Source organism: Herpailurus yagouaroundi, unplaced genomic scaffold (genome assembly GCF_014898765.1).
Source record: "Herpailurus yagouaroundi ecotype Mexico unplaced genomic scaffold, PumYag 28, whole genome shotgun sequence".
NCBI classification, from domain to species: Eukaryota; Metazoa; Chordata; class Mammalia; order Carnivora; family Felidae; genus Herpailurus; species Herpailurus yagouaroundi.
This window is the reverse complement of record NW_024412376.1, coordinates 46,333,396-46,352,925: the sequence shown is the minus strand read 5'-3', so window position 1 is coordinate 46,352,925 and position 19,530 is coordinate 46,333,396. Positions and strand designations below refer to the sequence as shown.

Genomic DNA, 19,530 nt, shown 5'->3' with positions numbered 1-19,530 from the left:
CTATAACATATCAACATAGCATTTAAAGCCTAAGCACCAAAACCCCCAGGAAAGAGAAAAAACCAACCAACCAAACAAAAAAAACCCCATCATGGTAGATATTTTTATACTTCTATTTATAACATTCCGTCTTCTTGAGACATACTCATCCCTATCACTTCTACTGGGTCCTGATGAGAATATACTTTCAGTGGACAAACAACCATGAAAAAGAATCAATAGCAAAAATTCTAAATAATTGAAGTTTAAAAACAGAATCTGATGATTGAACATATCCAATTCTACAGACCCACCATTCTGGATACTTAACAAAGGGGGAAAATTTCCTCCTTTTGCTTCTTTGAATCATAGGACTGCCTTCTGGAGATTGCAATCTCAGTCAAGAAATAGTCCCAAGTCACAATGAGTATTACCTGAATATTCACTGAAACTAGCAAAATCTTGATGTTCACAAAGAGCACAGAGCAACAACCCAGAGCAAAGAACTCAGTTCAGCAAGCAGAGGGATTGTATCTTTGGTTCATTGTAAATCAAAGGTCAGTCTACTGCTCGTTAGTCTCAAATTAGGATAAGAACAATGTTGATCTCCACTGTGTATAAAGTAAAAGAGGCTCTGTCAATCCCTGTGACAAGGCCCTTTAATCCTGAGAACTCTGTAGTCTTTGTGCCAGCACTAGGCCAGATCTGAACCATAATTTACATAGTTTTAACAGTGACCTGACATCCTGAGAGGGAGCACTTGGACCAACTTTAGGAATATGGTCAGTAGGCCATCTGACTTGCTAGTTTTTGCTCCGTGTCTGTCATAAAAATGAAAGCATCCTGAAGAACTACAAAGTGAAGATATGAGAAAATGCTCGATTTAATCTGAATCATCTCTTTGTGACAGGTTGGTTACAGATGTCTACCCATAATCCCTCATTAAAATAATATAATAAGGGGTACCTGGGTGGTTCAGTCAGTTGAGTGCCCAACTCTTGATTTCAGCTCAGGTCAGGATCCCAGGATCATGGGATCAAGTCCCAAGTTGGGCTCCATACTGAGTATGGAACATGCTTAAAGTATTCTCTCTCTCTCTCTCTTTCCTCTGCCCCTCTCCCCTATCCCCACACACTCTCTCTCTAAAACAAAATAATAATTTAAAAAATGCTATAATAAAATGTTCTAACAGAATATAGACTTGAAAAGACTTAAAGAAACAAGCAGTTGTCTCATTTAAGTGATGGGAACACTCAGGCCTAGAAATGAGGTGGGAGAGCTCCACGTGCACAGCTGGCTAGTAGCCATGCTGGAACTAGAGAGAAGGTCTTTTGTTCTGAGGTAAGCTTTTTACCCTTCTCTTCAGCGTGTGACACTCGTGGTTGCTTCCCACCTATTACTCAAAGAACAGGAATTTTCATTGGATATTCCCAAAAAGACAGAAATGTCATGAAAATTTTTTCTTCTATAAACACATCATGTGACACCTTGATTCTGCCTACTTGACAAAAACTTGTAAAACCTGGTCTCAAGCCCCAAAGGCACTTAGAAAAAATTGCTAGCACCCAGCAAAGATTTAAAGAAATAACACAACAGAGTTATGTAACAGTTCACTAGATGCTTGGGTATTTTTTAATGTCCTTCTCTGTCATCTGGAAGACCAAATAAAGGATAGGAGTTTATTGTCTGCACTTAAGATGACAGGTTTTTTCCCCTGATACTTTTATTCAGCAAACTTCATATTTCAAATATAATGACTCCTAGCAGCCCATCTCAAGCCTATCTTAAGAAGCAGAGGTGTTCAGAAAGAATTTTAATTTGGCTGGAGGTTGATTCTTTTCTTTTTTTTTTTCCACATGTACTAAAGAAGACTCGAGGAAGTGCTGTCTCAGCAACATCAAATGTCTCAAATCCTTATGAACACTGTCACACACAAACACCCAAGGCCAGTTAAATACCAAGTGCTCAAGCAAAACTAAAACTGAAACTTTGATTATAACCGTAGGACATTTCTAATGTAGACATCAGAAGTTATTAATTCACAGAACTGACTGAACTCCTTATGATGATACATTTCAAGTTCCAATTAGTATTGACTAAATTATCTATAGTTTCTGATGATTAATTGCTTATTTTCTTTTGAAATTTGAAATTTCAAAGAAAGACAGATAATGAATTTAATTAAAATTTTATCTTCTGCTTTTTATTATAACAGGCAAGAATAAATGTATAGATGTGATTATTATAATTTCACTTTAGCTCTCCAGAGAAGTTCATAGAGTGCCTGAGGTTATCTACAAAGAATATAATACGGCATAACTAAGTTTTCTTATCCATACTGCCTACTGCATACAGATAATGAGTCTTAATTCTTTTACTACAAGCAGGTCCTTTACTCTCCAATATGTACAAAATCACACATTCCACCTTAAAATGTTTACTCAATAAAACTGCACTACAATAAAAGTAAGAGCAAGAAATAGGTGATAAAAAAAAAAGAAGAAAGAATTCAACTGCTAAACTTGAATCAGACAGAAGACCTATAAAAAGAATGAGGCTGAGCAGTGAGGTTCAAGCCATTGTTCTACCTGCAAACTCATCTAGCATTTCTCTAGTGCATCTTCTGGAAATGAAGAAAATCATGGAGTGATTTGACAAGTCCCCTTAGTAGTATGGGTTAATCTTCTGTGATCAGCTAGAATATATTAAGGATTTCCACTGAGACAATATGATATTCCAGTTCAAACTTTATGTGAAATGCATGTCATTAATTTATGCCAGAACACTGAATAAAACAACATCCGTAGACTTTCCTTCTTCCTTTCCCATCTTCTCAATCTTGGCTGAAGTCCTCCAACTTTTAAGATTGCTCTTGTCCCATAGGTAAGGAGAAGTAAGGAAAGGAAATACCATAGTCATAAATCCATATGACATGTATTTCTTGAGCATCTACTATATGGGATGCAGTGTGTAAATAGAAATGTTCCCTTTTATATCCCATCCTTGAGAAAGTACTTGTTTCAGTCCTTAAACAGAACAACCAACATAATACCCACCTCCACACCTTTCTCTCATTCCTGCTTCTATCCCCTTGCCCCATTTCCACACCTCCCTGCCTCCAATGCAAACACATTTTAGCACTTAACATTCCCTGACGCTTTTCCTCTTAGCAAAATATTCTGAGAATTTCTTCACTTCCTAATCCTTTGTCAGAAAAGTTAATAAATGTGTCTTTGTTTGGCTATTTCTTGTTGTGTTTCTGGGGTCTTTTTTATAATTTAACTCTATGTTAGTCTGGTAAACACATTGGAATTCTCTCACATGGCACTTCTTATTACAGTAGTTTGTCATGAGAGAAGTTATATAGGAATGTGGTTAAGAAACCTATGATGGATCCAGACTGCCAAGGCTCTTCCAATTACGCTGGGACCTTGGGCAGTTTACTTAACTGTACTATCCTAGTTTCCTCAACATAAATTGGCAAAATGGCAATGCCTGCCTGATTAATTGTAGAGAGAATTAAACAAATATACGCAAAGTTTTTAGGTATTTCATTTTTAGCAAAGATGGACCAATGTAACAAAACACTGTATCTCCACTGATTGGAAGTAAACACAAAAAGTGAGCTACCTGATGATTTAAAAAAATAAAGAACAGCAGGAAATTTTTGACAAGGAGCTAAACATGGAGAAACATACACATAAGGGTGAATTTTTCTTTCCCTATTTTCCTTGTGCTTTTGACCTGAAGGTAGTCCCCATCTTTTGACATGGGCCATAAAACTGGGACTCTTCTTTTTTAATTGAAATAATATATATTTAGAACATAATGGTATTAGGTCAAAATCCAATAACACAAAAATATCTGGGAAATTCAAATGTTTGAGAATTAGGCAACACACTTCTATACAACCACTGGGCCAAAGAGAAAGTTACTAAGGTAATTAGGAAATCATTTGAATTATGGAAATAAAAATAATATCAAAATTTGTGGGATGCAACTAAAGTGGTACTGACAGAAATTTAGAACACTAATACTGGAAAAGTCTTACATCTAAGATCTAAACTACCATTTTAGGAAACTAGAAAGGGTACCTTAAACTCAAAGCAAGCAGAAGGAAGAGAATAATAAAAACAAAAGCAAAAATCAATGTGATTGAAAATTAAAACAATTGAGAAAAATCAATGAAACCAAAAGCTGTTCATTTGAAAAGATAAATAAGATTGATAAACTCCAGTTAGATAGACCAAGATAAAAAGAAGCTATAAATTACAATATTGGGAAAGGAAGAGTAGAGCTCATTATAGACCACTAACCTTAACATAATAATAAAGAACTATTCTGAACAATATGAAGATAAAAAAGGTAACAAATAAAATTGAACAATCTTTGAATAAAAACTACCAAGTTTCACTCAAGCATACAGCATACAGAGGGGTTTTTTCCAGGAAGGAAAAACTATTTAACATTAAAAAATCTATTAATACAACTCATTATATCAAAAGACTAAGAAATTAAGAAAAAAACATTTGATAATCCAAAAGATGCAAAAAAACAAAAAACAAAAAAAACACCAAAAAACAGTTGAGGAAATTCAACATGCATACAATAAAACTCCCATCCATTAAAACAAACAAACAAACAAACAAACAAAAAAACAAAAAACTGTCAGCAATTTAGGAAGAGAAGGGAAGTCCTTTAACTCAATAATGGGCATCTAGAAAAATCCTACAGCTATGATTACAGCTGGATTATAACAGACTCAATACTTTGCTGCTAGGATCAGGAATAACGTAAGGCTTCCACTCTTAGCTTTTCTCTTCATTTTCACACTGGTGATCTTAACCAATACAGTAAGTCAAGGAAAAGAATTAAAAGACATACAGATTGAGGCAAGTCTGGGTGGCTAGTCGGTTAAGTGTCCGACTCTTGGTTTCAGCTCAGGCCATGATCTCATGGTTCATGTCAGGCTCTGTGCTATTAGCACAGAGGGATTCTCTGTGGAGGGATTCTCTCTCTCCCTCTCTCTGCCTCTCCCCTTCTCATGCTGTCTCTCTCTCTGTCTCAAAATAAATAAATAAACTTTAAAAATTATATAAAAGACATACAGATTGAAAACAAATAACTAATGTTGTCTTTATTTGCAGACAACATGAGTTCATTGCTCATAGGAATGCAAAATAGTATCTCTTCTTAGGAAAAAAGGTCTGTCAGTTTCTTATAAACACTGACCTTCCATATGACCCAGAAGTCTTCCTCCTATTTATTTTCCCCAAGAGAAATGGAATTTATGGTCACATAAAAACCTGTTTTTAATGGTTTTTTTAACTAAAAATTCAAAATCACCCCAAATCTCTTCAAATGATGAATTGATAATCACCTTAAAGTATATCCACAAAATGGGATATTACTCAGCAATAAAAAGCAATACATCCTTGATACCCACAAAAATTAGATGAATCTTCAGCACATTACAGCCAGATTCAAAGGGCTTCATACTATATAATTCTGGAAAATGTAAATTATGGAAATAAAATATAGATCAGTGATTTCTAATGGTTGGAGGTAAGCAGGAGATGTTGACCATAAAGGGATAGAAGCCAAAAGATTTTGGGGTGATGTAAGTGTTCTGTATCTTAATTGTAGTGGTGTGTATATGACTGTTTACATTTGTCAAAAAGTCTAAAACTATACACCAAAAAGCATGAATTTTCCTGCGTGTAGATTTTTAAAATACTGAACATAAATAAAACAAATAAAAAGAAATTAGAAGATATAGCAAGCGGTCAATCAATATTACCAGAATTATTAATTTTATTAATATTTACAATTACTAATGGCTAGAAAAATGGAAGATGAACTAAGAGAGGTACAAGTGGAATGCTTTGGTAATAATTAATGTGAACTCAATTAAGAGGAATGCAGAATCATGAAAGGAAGGAAAAAGAACATATTCTGTAAAGGAGTAAGAAGAGAAACTGGGAACAAAATATTGATTTATATGGACCAAGAGTGGAGCGTCTGTGTGGCTCAGTCGGTTAAAGTGTCCAACTTCAGCTCAGGTCATGATCTCACGGTTTGTAAGTTTGAGCTCTGCTTTGGGATCTGTGCTCTGCTTTGGGATCAGAGCCTGGAGACTGCTTCTGATTCTGTGTTTCCCTTTCTCTGTTCCTCCCTGGCTCAGTCTCTCTCTCTCTCTCTGTCTCTCTCTCTCTCTCTCTCTCTGTCTCTCTCTCTCTCTCAAAAACAGATAAAAATTTGGGGTACCTGGGTGGCTCAGTTGGTTAAGTGTCTGACTTCGGCTCAGGTCACGATCTCATGGTTTGTGAGTTCGAGCCCCACGTTGGGCTCTGTGCTGACAGCTCAGAGCCTGGAGCCTGTTTCAGATTCTGTGTCTCCCTCTCTTTCTAGCCCTCCCTCACTCTCTCTCTCTCTCTCTCTCTCTCTCTCTCTTTCTTCAAAAATAAACATTTAAATAAATAAATATTTAAAAAAAAATTATATAGACCAAGTGTCCAATTACCAAGACTTAATTGATAAACTCAAGTTTGATCTAAATAGGCATCAATAAATAGGGGCTCCTTTAAGTTTGGGATGAGGGATGGAGAAGCAGTAGTAGCTTCTGTGCAGGGGCAATTTTCAGCATCATGTGTGTGTCCAAATCATAAATCAGGGAGGGAGACCCAAAGTAAAGTAAGGCCACAGGGTATGAATCGCAGGCAGGTGTCCTGGGAATCAGGGTACTCGAACCACTGGGTGCAGAGCCAGGCTTCAGACCTCGAGGACATGGCAGCCAAAACTAAGGACACATTCAGAAACCCAATCAGACTCAGACAACTGATGTGACTGTTGCCTGGTGCTCATGGCCTAAATTTATCTCACCAGTAACCCAGACACCACTGTGGAAGCATGTGGTAAACTCTGCCAGAGGTTCACTCCTTTGGTGAGGTGGTTTTTTTTGTTTTGTTTTGTTTTGTTTTTTGGTTTTTCTGTTTGTTTTTGGTAAAAGGAAACAGGATGGAGTAGAGGATTAACATATCCAGCTGAGTTTTCACTGGCTCTAAGTCAGGGTCACCTTCCACAGATGGGGAGCAAGGAACAGTGTCTGACAACAAGCAAACAAACAAAAGGGGGATTAAAATAATTATCTCGGGAGATACCTGGAACTGCTTCAAGAGATGATATTTAATTGGACATTGAGAGATTTGTATATCAAAAATGTGGGGATAGATAAAAGGGAGGGAGAAGAGAAGAGGGGTTGAAGAGGAAAGCAAGAATGAAAGACAAAAAAAAAAAGAAAATATTGAAAAGAAAGAATGCAAGCAAAGACAAAAAGCTGCAAATGTAAAATATACATAAGCAACAGGAAATTGGTTAATCTGAAGGGAGCAGACTGCATGGAGAAGCAGCAGGAAGTGGGTATATTATCACTGAAAGAAATCATTCATAGGGACAACCACTTTTGCATAGGATGTTAGATACAGTGTTTGTCAACAAGGGAATAGGACAATCTGGGTTATCTACTTTCTAGCACTGTTAATTCATGGTTTCACTCAATTAAACAAATATTAATTGAGCAACTATCATGCCTAAGAGCATGAAAAGTGCCGTAATTCAGAAATAATGTCACTATGCCTTTAAGTGGGGTTTATAATCTGAAGAGCAGAATCCAAAATATCTATAAGGAAAAAAAAAGTTTGAGGAAAAGGATTAATCTGCTTTGAGTCTTCGCCTCCAGGGTGCAGAATCAATAAGCACTTTCTGAATGTTTAATATTTGCAATATTCTGTGCTAGATATTATTTTTATGTATTCTCAAATTTAATTTTGTTTCTGATTACTCCTTTCTTTTCTTTCCCTCCTTTTTAGAACTTAATGTATCTAAAGCTGCTACTATATACTAGTCAGTGTGGAAGTTAAAAGACAAATAAAACAGAAACCATGTTGCATGAGATTTAAAATCCCATTTTAAAGATGGGTAAACTGAGATTGAAAATGTTTAGAAAATATGCCCAAGTTCAGACAGGAAATGAGTTAGGGAACAGGGATTTAACCATGGCCCCAACACTTTAAAACCATTGTTTGGGGGTGCCTGGGTGGCTCAGCCGGCTAAGTGTCCATTTTCAGCTCAGGTCATGATCTCGTGGTCCGTGAGTTCAAGTCCTGCATCAGGCTCTGTGCTGACATCTAAGGGCCTGGAGCCTGCTTTGGATTCTGTGTCTTCCTCTCTCTCTGCCCCTCCCCAGCTCATGCTCTGTTTCTCTCTCTCAAAAATAAAGAAACCCTAAAAAAATTTTTTTAAATAAATAAAACCATTGTTCCTATACTGAGCAAAATATAGTCCCTAAAAATTACAATTTCTAAAGATTAAAAGACTAGTCATTTGGTTGAGAAATCCCTCCTGAGAGAGGGAAGAGTAAAGTTCAATTTCATGCCAGATAATATGTTCCCCAGAGGCCAACTCATTTAATGACAGGCGATTATTCAATCTGGCTGAAATATTACCATTTCTATTTTTATCTCTACTTTTATGTTTCCATGTTGGTCTTTTTCTTTCTTTTCTTTCTTTTTCTTTTTCTTTTATTTTTTTAGCCATTTTCAATTAAGATTTCTAATTAGATTCTAAATTTGAGACATCTCTAGTTGAAACCAAATGGCAAAAGTAGTAATTAAAGGACAGCTGTTTGTTGTCTTTCTGGGGATGAAACAAGGCTTTTTGTTTCTAAGTTACAAAATCCTAGGGAATTCTTCATGTTTTTATCTTACTGTTTTAATAATAGTTAACTGAATTGAAAGATGCTGAATTGATCTAAAAAAGTCAATACGCTTTCCAAGACAGATGCTGAGAACCTCTCTTCTGGAATAAGTTTAGGTTAACTCTAATATTCTGGCTTACTGAAATTTTCATTGTTATAAATACAAAATCTCCACATTTTATACAAAATCAAATAATTCTTTAGGTGCTACAGTAGGCACTGCCCCAAGTCATTTTCCTAACTTGAAGACTTTTTAAAATTATGACAATTTTATAAACCAACAAGAATAAGCATTTTCAATGGAAAGGAATAAGATTCAGAGCAGCTGAGAAGCAAAATTTCTCTTATGGTTTTCTTTTGCCTGATTTGAGAGAACAAATATTATTAATACTGATACTGAAAATTATTTAGTAAGACTTTACTCCATAATATTTTCACATGAAAAGCATGATCAAGATTTGAGGCAATTAACCATATAATTCAGGTCGAAAAAAATCTTCTGCCTGAAAAAGCTAAACCACTGAAGCAGACAGATTTTTTTTCTAGCTTGAATCATCTAGATTATAATAAAATTTCTAATATCATTTAATGTACATAGACATTAAATAGGTCCAATTACCTAAAAGCAGGCCAGCCTCAGAAGTATAGGGAACCTCTGAAAATGCGTATTTCCAAGAAAGAAACTTCTAAAACATTTTCTAGTGTAAACCTGAAAATAGCTTTGGGAAATGCCAGATTAAATAAAGGTATACACACATATAGACATAGACATATATGTTTGGTTGGTTATTTACTATTTAGTATAGGTTCTCAAAACCTCTACTGTGTTACAGCTCCTGAGAGTGTTATGGTACTCAGGCAATTTCAGAATTTCTTGACTCCAAACCATTTTATTCAGAACATGTCACAGAACTAGTGTTCAAAGAAGTGAACATATTGAGGACCTCTTTCCACAATCCTAAGACATTTACGTAGTACTTTGGCAGATGCAGGAAGGTAGGGTTAGATGGCAGATTTAAAAGCATCTATATCCAGAGAACCAGGAGAGAAGACTAAATGGCATTGCATAGAAATGCCAAAGGCAGAAAGTAGCCAAGCTGACCTGGGACAAAGTCCCCTTACCAAGGCCATTGAGGCCCTATGGGACTAGGCCACTTCCCATACTCATTTTCATCCAATTATCAATCCGGCTTCCTCTTACTCCTCTCTCTAGCTTTGTGACTTTGGTATAGCTACTTTATCCTCTTACCAATTATTATGTTTATTCACTGCTATTCCATCTTCCTGGGACTCTTCCCTACACTTCAGCTCTTAGTTTAAGTGTCATTTTCCAGAGAAATACCCTCTGTTTAGCAAGTCCACAATAGATTCCTCCCTGTCTCCCAATACTTTCTCCCACAAACTCTGCTATTTCTCTTCATTGCACTTACCACAGTTTTCATTCATATATTGATATTTCCTTATTTATTACATGTCACCTCCACAAGCTCCTTGAGGGCAGCAATGGACCATGCCTGTTTTGTTCTGTAAAATCACCAATTACCCTACAATGAGTGTTTGCCATGTAACAGGCCTTTAATGAATATGTGTTGATTTTATTATTATTATTATTATTATTATTATTATTATTAAATTCCTTCATATTTATATCTAGGCCTTGCCTAATTGAAACCCTCAAAATTAATTTAATATATGCATAGATATCAATTCCTCTTTAGGATATGGTCAGCCAACTATAACATGCAGTTACACAAAATCTAAGACACCAAGCTGGCACTTTTGTAAAAATATTTTTTTAATGATAGGGGCTATAATTTTGAGTTCATTATCAATCTAAATAAACATTACGTGTTAATTACTGAGACCCACAATTATACCTGCTTTGCTGTTGTATTCCACAAATTGCTCTGGCTCTTCTATAATTGCTTTGCTGACTTCAGAGCTCTGTAAAGGACAAAGGACAAAATGTTAGAATGTAGTGTTTCACTGGGAACCTCCCTTGCTAAAGCATACCTGGCTAAAATTTTAATATGTTCATAATGCCCATCATTCCAAACTTGAGGACTTACCATCACAACGTCATGGGACAGAGCCTGAGTTACTTGGTTGCCTGAGTTACTCATACCCTGCATATTCCAATGAAAGGTCCATCTTCAGGATTGGCCTTTGGCTAGTTCCTGGAAGATAACCTCTGAGCTCTTGGAATAGTCTGCCTGATAAAAGAGTTTTTGTATGCCTGCGCCTTGGCGGAGTCTGACCAGGTACATTGATGGTAAACACCTGTTTTTTGCTTGGGAGCAAAAGGGGTGGCTAAAGCCTGAGTAGCTGAGGTTAGTCAGCTGGTGCTGTGTGCTTATGTGATTGACCCCTAATGAAACTACAGGACTGACCTCCATTAAAACTCTAGAGACCAAAGCTTAGTTGAGCTCCTTCCCTGGCTGACCACACTCCACATGAGTTGTCACACATTGTTCTTGGGAGAACTAAGCACATCCACGTGTGACTCCACTGAGAGGGAACATCTGGAGGTTGGCAGAGGGACTTTGCCTCATGTGCTTTTCCCCTTTGCTGATTGTAATCTGTTTCTTTTCACTGTAATAAATCACAACTATCAGTATAACAGCTTTTCTGAATCTTGGGAGTTCTAGCAAATCATCAAGCCTGAGAGTGGTCTTGGGGACTTCCCCCATACGTAACCACCCTATGAGGTAGATACTATTATTACCCACCTTTCATGTGCAGAGAAATTGGCAAAGAAGGGTGAGGTAACTCAAAGTCCCATGGCTAATTTAAGTGTCAGTATTTAAATGTGAACACGATGATCTGGTTCCAGAGACGAAGCATTTTACATATTTTATCAATTATGTCATGTTGTTTGCCAAAATATTTGTTATTATCTGTCATTCAATATGTGTATCAAAAAATGCCACCTGGTTCTTTTTCTTTTTATCAGGAATAATTTTCACATTGAAAATTTATTAATTATCGAGATTTCATTTTATCTTCCAAGAAGAGAACAATAACTTGTATTGTTAAAGTTGTTCTTTAACCATTCTACTTTAATCAAAGCAAACTTTCCTCCAGTCCTATCAATAATGCAGATGTGATATAAGATTTTCTCATTTACATTCTCATCTATCTCTCCCCATTCTAAATGTTTTTTTTTTTTTAATTTTTTTTCAACGTTTATTTATTTTGGGGACAGAGAGAGACAGAGCATGAATGGGGGAGGGGCAGAGAGAGAGGGAGACACAGAATCAGAAACAGGTTCCAGGCTCCGAGCCATCAGCCCAGAGCCTGACGCGGGGCTCAAACTCACGGACTGCGAGATCATGACCTGGCTGAAGTCGGAAGCTTAACCGACTGCGCCACCCAGGCGCCCCTGTTTGGTTTTGTTTTTTTTTTTTAATATGAGGCCTGAAAAATACAGAGTCAACTTTGTATCATACCAGTATTACTTAATTTAGGAAAAACAAAACACCTTATTGTAATTTTTAAGATTTATGATTTTTGTTTAATATTTATTTATTCTTGAGAGAGAGAGAGAGAGAGAGAGAGAGAGCACAAGTGGGGGAAGGGCAGAGAGAGGGAGACGCAGAATCTGAAGCAGAGTCCAGGCTCTGAGCTGTCAGCACAGAGTCTGATGCGGGGCTTGAACCCACCAACTGTGAGATCATGACCTGAGCCAAAATTGGACACTTAACCGACTGAGACACTCAGGCACTCCACGATTTTTGATTTCTTAAAAATGTTTATTTATTTATTTTGGGAGAGGGGAGGAGGGCAGAGAGAGAGGGAGAGAAAAGATCCCAAGCAGGCTCCACGTGGGGCTCAATCCTATGACCGTGATATCATGACCCGAGCCAAAACCAAGAGTCAGATGCTTAACCAACCAAGCTACCCAGATGCCCCTGAGATATGTAATTATTTGAGTCTAATAGATCTGGAGTTGCTTTTAAGATAAGTGCTAGATAAAAATAGTTTCAGAATAGGAGAAAGCATGAGGCTTCTGTTGATATTAAAGAAATGCAAACCATCTACTGATTTCTAAACACAAAATAGAAAAATAATTTACCAATTGTGTAGAAAAGTTGTGAGTTTTCATTCAGGAAGACTTTGCAAAAAAAATGCTTTTCTCTAATTTGTCATTGGCATTAGGTGGACGAGGTAGTAGCTTTATTCTAACACTTGAACAAAACTATAATGCATTCTCTTATCTTTTTTTTTTTAACTTGCCCAAGGCTCAACATTGTATTCTGTTGTACATACAGTGGATGCCAGTGTCTTGCTTTTATCACTGAAACATACTGCACATCTCTTGATATTTTGAGGGGTCATTATATCTGCAAAGGTAATGAGTCTACTTTGCAATGCATACGTGCAGAGGTCAGTGTAGTCTCAGATGACCCGTAGTGTCCAAACACTATTGTATTTTGAAACAATTTTCAAAAATACAAAAAGCATACGGAGCAAGGGCAACACTGCACACAGTGATGATGAAATACATCAAACGTAAACTGGATAATTGTGCAAGTCCAAGGAATAAAAGTTTATGATGCAGAAGGACAAACTGTGTTATTTGAGCCCGAGTCTTTCAGATTCATTTTATCTCCATTTATGGTGTTATCACTCATCAACTCTCATCATGTAGCAAGAACCAATATTTACCCAAACCCATCAAAGTGTATGGTCACCTTAAATAAAGATCCTATGGAGTTAATACAGACCAAAAGCCTTAACACAGATCATCACCTTGACAATACATGATAAAGTATGTCATGCTTTAATTAGGACATAAAAGATTTTTTTTTAAGTTGAAAATGCAAAATTCTATTTTGAACAACTCCTGGATGTTAAAGTGAATTGAATGTTACTGATTAGAATTAATATATGGTAACATAAAAAATCAGAATAAACTTTATTATGTTCCGCCTTATGCTATAGAGGTTGGTCCTTTCTTTGGTTCCTATCTGTATTCCCTTTGTGGCCCCAAATGATAATTTCATCACTCATATTCTGTCTCCTTCTACCCTAGTGATCTGGTGTGATGGTCACATAGCTAAATTCAAAGCTAGCTATTTCCATGTTGCCCCATGAAAGAAAGCTGGGCTTCAGGTGGCTTGCTGTTGTTCCCAGACAGCCTGGGTGAGTCCAGGTCAAGAGCCCCCATCAGTGAGAGGATTGGGGATATTGGGCCAAAGGCAAGAGCTGAGTGGAATGGAGTTTAGAAAAGATCAGGGAGAGAGCATGCTTTGTCTGCCAGGAAATTGTATGATATGAAGGTCCTCATCGGTTCTGAAAATCTTACACATCCGTCCCCTAAAAGATCCAGCAGTTAAAAAACAAACAGAGAAACAAAACTGCAAAGTGCCCTCGGGTAACTGCAAAACAGCCAGAAAGTAAATACAGGAAGTGAAGAGGAAACCACACAATGTTAATAAAAGCTACCTGTTTTATAGGCTGTTGTAAATATTTAGTTAAGGCCACACAGCTACGAGAAGCAAAACCTGTATTCAAACCCAAACAGTCTGCTTCTTGGACTCATTCTCAGAACCACTAGACCAGGTTGCCTTTCCAGGAAGGCCTTGTGTGCTATGCTAAGGTTAGACCTTGCTTTCCAGGAGATGTTGAAACTATGCAGATTTTATGCAAGGAAATAAGATGATCAAGTTTGTGTTTCAGACAGAATATTGAGAAGCTGTGAGAAATATAGCCTAGAGGAGATTAGAGGGATTAATTCGGGGGCTTTTCCAAAGCTTTAGTAACAGATGACCAAGACCTGATTTAAAGCAGTGGTGATAAGAATAGGAAAGGATGGATCTCGGAGATATTTAAGAGGTAAAGTGGACGTGGTGATTTATTTTTGTGGGCAGTAAAAAGAGATAGTACTTGGTTTCTCTAAAATCAATATAGACATGTACAATATGCAACTTACTGATTTTGTTAGTTTAGAAATTCAACCCTTTAAATTGACTTCTAAGGGTCAATTTTGCTTTTGGGGTCTGCTTTTGCTTTTCTAGTTTTCTGTGTCTTGGCTTATGGTATCAATATAAACTAATAGTCCAAATATGTAAATATACACAGAAAATAACCACTAACTAGTACCAATGGAGAGAATCAAGTATTTGAGAAATTTTTCAATCCACTGTTCTGTCCAAAAGTGAGTCTTCCAGATACAATGTAACTATGCTCTAATATTAAATCTAAAAAAAAAGCTTCATATACATATATATGTATGATATACATATAGTTGATATACATACAGTTTTTAAAATCTATAATTAACTGTTCCTAGAATAGATGTGAAATTTAATTCCACCTCCAAAAGGAAGTTTTCAAAATCTTACTTTTGTCCCCTAATTCTCATCCCTTATTCTAAAGGCAAAGTAGAATTTAGCAAACAATGAAATTATTGTCAATATGATCTTCACATTAACTAAAAAACTACAAAAAAAATCCGTTAAAATTAATAAAATGATTCAAGAAAAGTCTCAGGATGCAAGGTGAATGTGTAACAATAACTTTCCACATAATAGCAATAAACAAAGTAAAATTTTCAAAATAAATGAATGCAACTCCCCATAGCATCAATAATCTTGAATCACTACAGCAGTAACAACAAAATCAATAACCTACTTATGAATAATTAGGCAAAGAAAATTATAAAAAGCTATAAAGAGAAATAAGGAACTATAACAAATGCATGAGTAGGAAAGTATTTATAAGATTAATATCACTCCTTCCCAAATTAATTTATATTTTTAGCATAATTCCAATCAAAATTCTAATGGACATAATTTTGGAACCTGTGAACACTTTCTATATTTCATTTGAAGAAAGAGTCATGAATCATAACAAAAAGTATTTTTTTAAGTTTATTTATTTATTTTCAGAAATAGAGAGTGGGGAGAGGGGTAGAGAGAATGGGAAAGAGAGAATCCCAAGCAAGCTCTGTCCTGATAGCACAGAGCCTCATGCAGGGCTCAAACTCACAAACCCCTGAGATCATGACCTGAGCAGAAATCAAAAGTCCTATACTTAACTGACTGAGTCACCCAGGCACCCAACAAAAATTCTGAAAATGAATATTAAAGGGAGGTTTTGCTCTAATAATACAATATATTGTTGTGACACATATAACACAGGCAGAATTGGTTAGAAATTATGTACAAGTTAGTAAAATATAAGGAAATAATAAGCAATTATAATTAGGAAAATATAAGCAGTTCTAGAAACACCCTACTTAATGCATTCATTCAACAAATATTTAATGCCTGTCATATACCAAGCATTATGTCCCTTAAAGGGATAACATAATTCCTGCTATCAGAAAGTTTGATGGAAAAAAATTAATAACAATTTTCATTATGGTAGAAATTGAGACAAATGGGCATAGGATTCTATGGATGCATAATATGGGAAGGAAACCTAAATTCGTTGTATGATTAAATGAGCACCACAAATTAATGAGAAGGAAAGGATTTGTTTAATAATGTTTAGATAATTGCCTAACTTTTTGGAATAAAATCAGATATGTCCCATTAGACATAGATATAAATTCCAGATGTATCATGGAATTAAATACAAATAAAATGCAACATAAAAAAATAAAAATGGAATGAATTACATGTGTTTTTGAAGAGGTCAACTGTACTTACGAAGTGCTAGAAGAAAAAAATTAAAGCAAAGCAGATCTGAAATTATTTTGCAACAAATACAATGCACCAAAATCTCTCTCTCTATATATACATACTGAATACCAAAACATCAAAGGATACTTCACAATGAAGAAACAACTCATTAACAAGCATATGGAAAAACGTTCAACCTTACATTAGGACTCAAGGAAATAACCATTAAGACAATGATTGACAATATTTCATCTAAAAAATTGGCAAAGAAAAAAATTTCATGCTTAATGCCATGTTGAAATTGCCTTGGGGCGCCTGGGTGGCGCAGTCGGTTAAGCGTCCGACTTCAGCCAGGTCACGATCTCGCGGTCCGTGAGTTCAAGCCCCGCGTCAGGCTCTGGGCTGATGTCTCAGAGCCTGGAGCCTGTTTCTGATTCTGAGTCTCCCTCTCTCTCTGATCCTCTCCCGTTCATGCTCTGTCTCTCTCTGTCCCACAAATAAATAAACGTTGAAAAAAAAAAAAAAAAACCTTAAAAAAAAAAAAAAAGAAATTGCCTTGAATGCCACTTTCCTACAACCTTTAAGAGCTCTAAAGGTATTCCCACCCTGTCCCAGAAAATCTAGGAAACATTCTTACCATATATAATTAATACAAAATGCTTATTTGCGCTACACCGATTTTAACACCATTAAGTCATAATAACCTTTTGATAAGTGACTATCACATCATCATGATATTACAGGTACCATACCAAGTACATAGAAAGCATGCAATAAATGTAATGAATGTTGAATAGAAGAATTAATGAGCTTTTTTCTTCATCAATAAAGTAAATAAAAGTGTGGTGCTGGCTTCTCAAAAAACATGTTCTTAGACTGATCGAGTAGTTCTAAATCTGTGTTTCTATAGAATGGAAATAATTTATTTTATTTACTTTTTAATTACAATAATTTATTTTTAGAAAATAATCCTAAATATGAAAACAATTATATACACAAAGACTTACTACAATATGACTTAAAAAGAAAAATGTATAGCCTAAAGATTAAGCAAGAGAAATCTAAAAAATGTTGTGTAATATTAATTTGGTGAAATATTACATAATCTTTAAAAAGAAATTTAAAATTCAGGTTTAAAAAGGCTTATGCAAAAATGTTAAATGTAAAAAGCATGTTTTAAAGTTGTATATTTTGTGCTTCAGACTCTGTCTCTCTCTCTCTGTTCCTCCCCCACTCATGCTCTCTCTCTGCCCCTCAAATAAATAAATAAACAAACAAACAAACGTTAATTTTTTTTTTTTTTTAAAGGGGCTGCCTGGGTGGCTAAGTATCCTGACTTCAGCTCAGGTCATGATCTTACAATTTGTGAGTTCGAGCCCTGTGCTGACACCTCAGAACCTGGAAACTGCTTCAGATTCTGTGTCTCCGTCCCTCTCTGCTCCTCCCTCACTCGTGCTCTGTCTCTCTCCGTCGCTCAAAAATAAACAAACGTTAAAAACATTTTGAAGTTGTATATTTCGGGGGTACCTGGGTGGCTCAGTCAGTCAGGCATCAGACTCTTGGCTTAGGCTCATGTCATGATCACGCAGTTTGTGAGTTCAAGCCCCACGTCGGGCTCTGTGCTGACAGTGCAGAGCCCCCTTGGGATTCTCTCTCTTTCCCTCCCTCTCTCTCTGCCCCTATGGTACTCATGCTCGCTCTCTCTCTCTCTCTCTCTCTCTCTCAAAATAAATAAATAAATAATCAAATTGTATATTTTGTACATAACAGGTATAGTGTAGCAGGTAAGACAGCAGGTATAGTGTAGCAGGTAAAACCCCATCTTCTCTAATCCTTAACTATCTCTATGAGCAAGTTATTTCACCTATTTAAGCTTCAGTTCCTCATTTATAAAATGGAAATGTAGGAATAACATTGCCTATCTCGAAGTGCTGTTATTTGTAATTAAATATCAAATTAGAAAAAAATCAAATTAGAAAATTCAAATACTGTTAATAGTATCAATCATACAATAAGCATTCAGTAATTGAAGCTATAGCTTTCATTTTAACTGTTAAATAAAACCAAACCAATGCAAACCAGAAAGGGTAGCTGCAATAGTTGGCAGCTATGTGCAACGTGTTGGCAATAGTTTTTGTATGGTGGATTTGGCTGTTCAGAACCTTGGGTACACATCTTCTATGTTTGGGAAATGCACCACCTTACAAGTTCATACATCACCAGGATGGATGGCCAGAAATCCACTTCCAGCTTTTCCTTACGTGTTAAGAGTCTAAATTATCCCTAATGTGGTATAAGTTAGGGTGGAAGCATGTGTCTGAGGCTTTTCTGATAAGATACTGTTATTCAAGGCTTCAGTTCTGAAGCATGTGATCCACAGAACTTGGAGACCCATTCTAAGAGTTGACATTTCTGATCTCAAGACAGTGGGGGCAGAGGATCTACCATCTGGCCCACATCAGTGATGTGAGTGGTAGAGCCTGTGCCAAAAGCAGAAGCTGGAGGTTTGTTGTGGAGTGGTACTCCTTTGGATTTGGGTAGGCTAAAAACTCTGAGCAGGAAGCCCCCACGCCTGAGCCTCTGTTCATTAAGACTTTAATGGGTCCTATACAATTTTGTCTTCATGAGCCCTTCTTCCATCATGCGTGGGTGGGTGCATGTGTACGTGCACACACACATACACAACCTCTCTCTTTCTCTCTGTCTGCAAATAGATGATAGATAGATAGGTAGATAGAGAGAGAGAGAGAGATGATAGATAGGTAGATGTGCATATGTAATTACAGCTTATGACTACATTGGTATAAAGATAAACATAATATTATGTAGCACAATTTTTTCGAAGTAAAAATTCTTTTTTTCTTCAGTTCTTAAAAGAAATTAAAACATTTTATTGGGCCTCTAAAAGCATTGAAGGTCATTGACACTGTGCCCACTATACCTGATAGAAAAGCCAGCCCACCCTATTGCTATCAGATGAATTCTTATAAACTAGCTGATTGGCAGCTATGAAACCTGATTATACAGATGGTGAAACTGCAGTGCAATTTTTACTTTTTTCAACTTTTTGAGGAATTTTCAAGTTCTTTAAAAAAAGCATGTATTGAAAATGATACATGAAGAAGAAGAAGAAGAAGAAGAAGAAGAAGAAGAAGAAGAAGAAGA

At 36.2% G+C, this 19,530-nt stretch overlaps 1 protein-coding gene across 7 annotated transcripts in view; it reads right to left on the bottom strand.

Annotated features, from left to right (window-relative positions):
- INPP4B (inositol polyphosphate-4-phosphatase type II B) overlaps positions 1–19,530 on the bottom strand; it is a 789,997-nt gene that overhangs the window by 389,429 nt on the left and 381,038 nt on the right. For 6 of the 7 annotated variants that reach the window (XM_040473200.1, XM_040473146.1, XM_040473155.1 and 3 more), the window contains exon 3: positions 10,612–10,678. The gene's annotated coding sequence lies outside the window, so the exon portion shown is untranslated. Of the gene's footprint in view, positions 1–10,164; positions 10,259–10,611; positions 10,679–19,530 lie in introns of all 7 variants that reach the window. The other variant, XM_040473128.1, reaches the window with a different exon arrangement.